General features: G+C 55.7%; 1 long non-coding RNA gene across 1 annotated transcript; it reads right to left on the reverse strand.

Annotated features, from left to right (window-relative positions):
- Positions 1 to 77: 77 nt before the first annotated feature.
- LOC112444926 (uncharacterized) lies at positions 78 to 6,168 on the reverse strand. Its single transcript, XR_009493400.1, has 2 exons — positions 5,289 to 6,168; positions 78 to 4,754 (listed from the first exon to the last, which is right to left on the reverse strand). It is a non-coding gene; the product is annotated as an uncharacterized lncRNA (long non-coding RNA).
- Between the last annotated feature and the right edge of the window lie 25 nt (positions 6,169 to 6,193).

Genomic DNA, 6,193 nt, shown 5'->3' on the forward strand with positions numbered 1-6,193 from the left:
CCAGAAAGCACTGACTCGTACACGGGGCCTCACTAAGTTCTTGCTGATCGTTAACAAACAAACAAAAAGCAACCTCATACATTTGGAAACAGCTCTAATAGTTCATGGTTCTAAGAAGACATCATAAAGAGATTAGAAGTACTTCAACATGGTGACGCTAACAGGCGCAGGAGGTGGCAACCACGTGTTTCAGCAGAAATGCGAGCCTTCCTGTGATTTAAAAGAGTCACTGGAGACCCTGGAAATGGTGGGCGGCTGGGGCGACAGGAGGCTGGTGGCAGAATGGGGCAGAGCCTCTGAGTGAGAGAGGAGGACGAAGGAGGTCACAGGAGGCCTGGGAGCTGGTCCTTCCAAAGGCCTGGAGCCCATGAGCGTGTCTACCAGCGAGCAGGAAGCTCAGGGACCCCAGGGCAGGGACAGCCCCCTAGGAGCCAGGGGATGGAGGCTGCAGTCTCTTCACTGAGTGGAGAGACGGAGTGGCCAGCAGGCTGAAGCATAAGCTGCTCCCCAGACCCGGCTGAGCTCCTCACCGCCGCTGGGCAGCCTGTCCTCACTGTTGGTCTCTGCTGACTGTGGTTGGCACAGCGGGCGAGGAAGCTAGAGAGAAGACGCCCCACGCCACCTGCCGAGAGTGAGGGCAGCTCAGGGCCAGAAGAGACGTGCTGCAGCGGCTGAGAGCGTGGGGCCTCGCCTCAGGCACCGGCCCCTCCCTCCCGGCGCCCTGGCGGTTCCTCACCGACAGGACCAGACCCTGCGATCGCACACCTGGACGAGCACCCCAGAGAAATGAAAACACAAGTCACGGCAGCCCCCTTCCCAACAGCCCTACGTGGGGACGAGGTGCAGGGGTGGTCCCGCCCCTCCACTGACCTGTTGGCAGCAAGGGGGTGATGGCCATGACCCATTAGGGATTCTCTCCGGAGAACCGGGTGGCCTGCCAAGGCCAGTCCCCCACCTTGCACCGTGTGTGCGATTTCTCTGCTGCGAGGACCAGATGCTCACAGCCGCCCCTGGCATGGGGCCGTGTCCTCACAGGCCCAGGTCGTGGGCCCTCCCGTGTCAACAGTCACCTGCCTGCATGTGACACGCCTTCCGGCCATGCATCTTTCCTCCTCACAACTTTTCTCCCACCTGCTTCTAAGTCCCCCGATGACACAGAATCATGGCGACAAGAGCTAATGCAACCTGAGGAATACAAGACTGCACCCTAGACCACTGTAAGCCGAGTCCTGGCAAAGAGCTGCCCGAGTGTCCTGCTTCGGAGGGAATCCTGGGCACACGGACTCCTTGTCCCTCAGTGCTGGTCATTTCCTCAAACTGCAGAACAGAAGGAAAAGTGTCTCCTCCCAAGCTCCGCATCTACAGGGCCCAGCAGAGACCCGACACTGACGCCAGCAGTTCTGAGGCAGAAATGGGTCAGGCTGAGCTAGGAGCTGCAGACAAGCTTTCTATCTATAGCCTCCTTGAGGAAAGCGGTGTCTTTGAACACAGGCCTTTGGGGAAACGGGGGCTGGCAGGTCCTGTATTGCGGCACAAGAGCTGCCTCCGCTCGGCCCCCGGCCCGAGGTCTGGGAGCAGAGCCGGTCCCCAGCAGCCCGTCCTGGACAGAGTGTCTGCCTGCTGCTGGGGGACGGCGCTGGGGACCAAGGGCTCCTCTCCAGGCTCCACCGGCTCCTGAGACTCAGTCACCAGGCGGCCTCCAGGCTGCCCTCGTGCTGGTGGCCAGCCCCGCGCCCATCCACAGGGCGTCCCGCACTGCCTCTCGTGGACATTCAGCTGCCTGGCACCCTCCTGTGGGTGCCCAGGAACCACGACCCTAGGTGCCCCTCAGTCCTCTGCCTTCGTTAGTTGTTCGGCTGCTCAGTCGTGTCCGACTCTTTGCAACCCCACGGACTGCAGCACGCCAGGCTTCCCTGTCCTCCACTATCTCCTGGAATTTGCTCAGATTCATGTCCATTGAGTTGTGATGCCATCCAACCATCTCATCCTCTGTCGTCCCCTTCTCCTCCTGCCCTCCATCTTTCCCAGCCTCAGGGTCTTTTCCAATGAGGCAGTTCTTCACATCAGGCGGGAAAAGTATTGCAGCTTCAGCGTCAACATCAGCCCTTCCAGTGTGTATTCAGGATTGATTTCCTTTAGGAACCACCTACTAATATGTGTCCAGACACACTAACTGTGGAAATAAAGGTTTTATACTAAAGACCCTTCTCTTAAAGTCCTTCAGGGCCCCTGAGCAGAACGAAGACCCTTGTGGTTGGAGCAGAACCCTCCTGACCGACACTGGAGAGCACCACATCTGAGGGCTGACCAGTCAGGAGGACCAGGCTGGTCTCCAGGTTCCCCATCACCCCTCCTGCCCGCATCATCCTAACAGCCAGGGGCCACAGTGTCCCCTGCTCCAGTGAGACCCTGGGCACCCCTGGCCAGCACCTGCAGCAGCCCAGATCTCACGGTCTCCATTAATTCCATTACAAGTGTCCACCCACAGGTGTGCATTTGTGGATACGTTTTAGGTGTGATCTTGCTGAGGCCACGACCTTAGGAATCTCCTGGCAACCCAGTGGTTAGGACTTGGCACCCATTGCCAGTGGCCTGGGTTCGATCCCTGCTTGGGGAACTAAGATCTCACAAGCCACACGCAGTGCAGCTTAAAAAAAAAAAAGCAAACAACAGCAACTAAACCCACCTTTTCCCTTCCATTTTGAGTTCACAGTGTGGAGCTCCACACCGTGACTTCTCCCACCTGTGCCCAGCAGGACCCCAAGCAGGCCCGTGAAGCAGCGGCGTCTCACCTCTGCTGACACACCTCCTGCATCTGCGTGGCATCCCGTGAACTGCCGTGCTCGGCCTACGCACACACGGGCTGTCGCTGGTCCACACCTGGCTCTTCACTCCACATGGCTCTGCCCCCTCCTCCTTCTTCACCCCTCTCCCCACCTGGAGCCCTCTCTGCTGTGCTCCCAGGGCCTGGAGCTTGGGGTCAGCCTCACACACGGCTGGGGCCGTGCTAGTGGGAGTCCAGCACAGTCTCCGCATGACCCCATGTTTCTGCCACCACAGGCAAAGCTAAAACAGTCTCCCTGTGTCCTCCTTTCTGTGGGATGGCCTGATTCCCAGGAGAGAAAGTTCTAGGTCAAAGGTCACATATCATTTCAGCTTTGCCAGACTGCTTTCCAAACAATCATTCCTCCAGACAGCACCACTAACATCAGGACACATATATTTGCTTTGATGGAGTTTGCGTCTCATGCGAAGTCTGACTGCAGGGCGATGAAAGCAGTCAATTCTAAAGGAAACCCACCCTGAATTTTAAGTTGGGTAATGTGATTCTCACACTTTATTCTTCTTTTTCAAAACTGTTTAAATTATTCTTGTTCTTTGCATCTCCTTGTGTAAGTTTTAGAAGCAGCATGTCTCTATCTACAAAAAGTCTTGCTGGGATTTTCACTGGAATTCTAATTAATTTGTAAATCAACTTAAGGAGAACTGAGATCTTCACTTCATCGAGTCTTTCTGTGAATGAACATGTATGACTCTCCGTTTATTTGTCTTAAACTCCTCCCCTCGTGTGTTTAACGGAAGTGCTGTGCCGCACCGGAAGCTAACATGGCCTTGCAGGCCAACCGCACTTCCGTGGTCTCGGCCGCGCTGGGTCCTCACGCAGCACGTGAGCTTCCTCCAGCTGCACGCAGGGGCTTCTCTTGGCACACAGGTTCTAGGGCACACGGGCTCAGCAGGTGCAGCACGAGGGCTTAGTTGCTCTGTGGCATGTGGAATCTTAGTTCCTGGACCAGGGATGGGACCCATATTCCCGGCACTGGAAAGTGGATTCTTAACCACTGGACCACCAAGTTCTTAAATATAAAAGTGTGCAACACTCAATCAAAAGTAAAGAGGTATATCAGGAAATAAGATGCACTCACAGGGACAGGTGAGAGAAACTGACCCAACAGAGATGAAGACAGCGGAGCTATTTGACAAGGACTTTAAAGAAACACACTAAATGCACTCAAGGAGAGAAAGACAAGATGAACAAATCTGGGCTGGAGGAGACCTGGAGACAAAAACAAACCAGTGGAAATTCTAAGGACATACACGGAACAACTAAACTCAGCTCAGCGGACAGCTGTGACGCACACCTACAGGTAAAGAGAGGGCAGGTCGGAGGAGCCCACGCAGGCTGAGGCAGAGAGTGAGGGGCACACAAGCTAAGACAAAGCAAAGCAGACCCTGGGGTCCAGGGGGGAAGGTCAGGAATATCTCTAACTGAGGTCTAGACGAAGAGCAGAAAGAGAGCGAAGCGTCCAAAATACGTGAGAAACAAGGGCTGAGACTTTCCCCAACTGACAAGAGATGTCAAGCTTCAGCTGCTAGACGCACAGCGAGCACCGAGAAGGGTAAACACAGGGAAAACACACCCAGGCCCAGTGCAGTGAGCCTGACGACTGAGGATAGAGAAGAGAGCTTGAAGCACCCAGGAAGGCGCGCCACCTTCAAAGGAGTGACAGTGAGAGAGACAGAAGGCATGGAAACGGAAGGCAGTGGAGTAACATCCGCAGAACGCTGCTGCTGCTGCTAAGTCACGTCAGTCGTGTCCGGCTCTTCGCGACGTCATGGACTGTAGCCTACCAGGCTCCTCCATCCATGGGCTTTCCCAGGCAAGAGTACTGGAGTGGGGTGCCGTTGCCTGCTCCGCTCAGAATGCCAGCAGAAACAAACGCCAGCCTATACTTCCACACCCAGTGAGAGCGTCCCTGAAAAATAAAGAACAAAAGAAGTCTTCAGAGAAACAAAAACTGGCAGAATCCATCACCAGGAAGCCCACACCAAATGAAATACCAGAAGGTGCTCTCCAGGGAGGGAAAAAAAAGTGACCCCATTTAGAAGTTCAAAATGCTAGGACTGAAGAGGGCCTGGTTTCAATCCCAGGTCAGGGAACTAAGATCCCACAAGCCACATGGTCAAGAAAGAAAGAAAGATAAGGACTCAACCAGGTGAATCAGGTAAGTCAAAAAATAATGACAATGACATAATTCCCAGTGAATTCCACAGGCCCCCACTGTGGCCAGCACACTCTGGGAGGGGTCCACTGCACGTATGGTGGTAACCTGCTGTACTCAGCTTTGTGGGGTATCTCAAAATCGACAAGCACAGGTGAGGAATGCGGGGGAAAGTCCTTGTAGACCTTCCTTTCCCTCCTCAGGAGTTTTACTCAGCTCTCAATTTTATCTCCTTCAGCTGGACCACTTCTTTCATTCAGTCTGCAGACAACTGGCCACGCTCCTCACCAGCTCCAGTCTGCAGGTCACCCTTCTGAGCCTGGCCGTGCCCTCCAGCAGGAATTGCTGTCTGCTCTGCTCAATGTTGAATCCTCAGCACCTACAACACACTTAGGCACGCAGGAGTCAAGGAATACATTTAGGTGAGACACTGAATTATTACCATTCATTGCCTATATTAGATGAATAAATTACACCCATAGATTACAGATTTTTTTTTAATTTACAAAATTGCCTCTTTCTTTCAAAACCACTGTCTCTATGTCTTACTCTCCAGCTCCAGTTGTCAGTGCTCTTAGAATCCTGAGATCCAGACTTTGCTCTAAGTCAGAGAACTGACCCGCTGACGGCCCGGGCCCAGCGAGGCTTCATCCTCACCCGGTCGGACCTGAGAAGCCCACCCACCACCGCCCTGCTGGTCTGAGGATCAGGCCCAGCCTACTGGGGGGCGTGGCTACACTCACCCGGCCCCTCAGGTACCGCCCCCGACACAGCCTGAGGCCCGCCCAAGGCCCCGCCCCCCGCCTGGTCCGGCGGACGCGAGGCCCCGCCCCCACTCTGCGCCCCGCCCCAGCGCGGGCCCCAAGGCAGCCCCTCGGTCGGAAGTAGGCCGTGTTCCTCCGGGTCTGCAGGCTGGAGACAGTCCGTCGTCGTGTCTAAGTCAGTCACTCCCGCAGTCTATCAGCAGATGGGCCAAAGAGACGACTGACTGGCCCGAAGTCAGTTCCTACCGACGCCGCTTTGGTCTTCCTGTGTGTGCACGCGCGCCGGGTGCCACTGAGCTTACGCAGCCCGGGGAGACGCGCGCTTGCGAGAAGGGGCGAGGGGTTCGCTGGGTAGGGCCCCCCCGCTCCCCGCAGCCGCGGGCCTAGGGGGCGGGGCCTCTCGGGGCGGGGCCAGTGAGGCGGACCCCC

The sequence above is a fragment of the Bos taurus genome, chromosome 29, assembly GCF_002263795.3.
Source record: "Bos taurus isolate L1 Dominette 01449 registration number 42190680 breed Hereford chromosome 29, ARS-UCD2.0, whole genome shotgun sequence".
Classification (NCBI taxonomy): Eukaryota; Metazoa; Chordata; class Mammalia; order Artiodactyla; family Bovidae; genus Bos; species Bos taurus.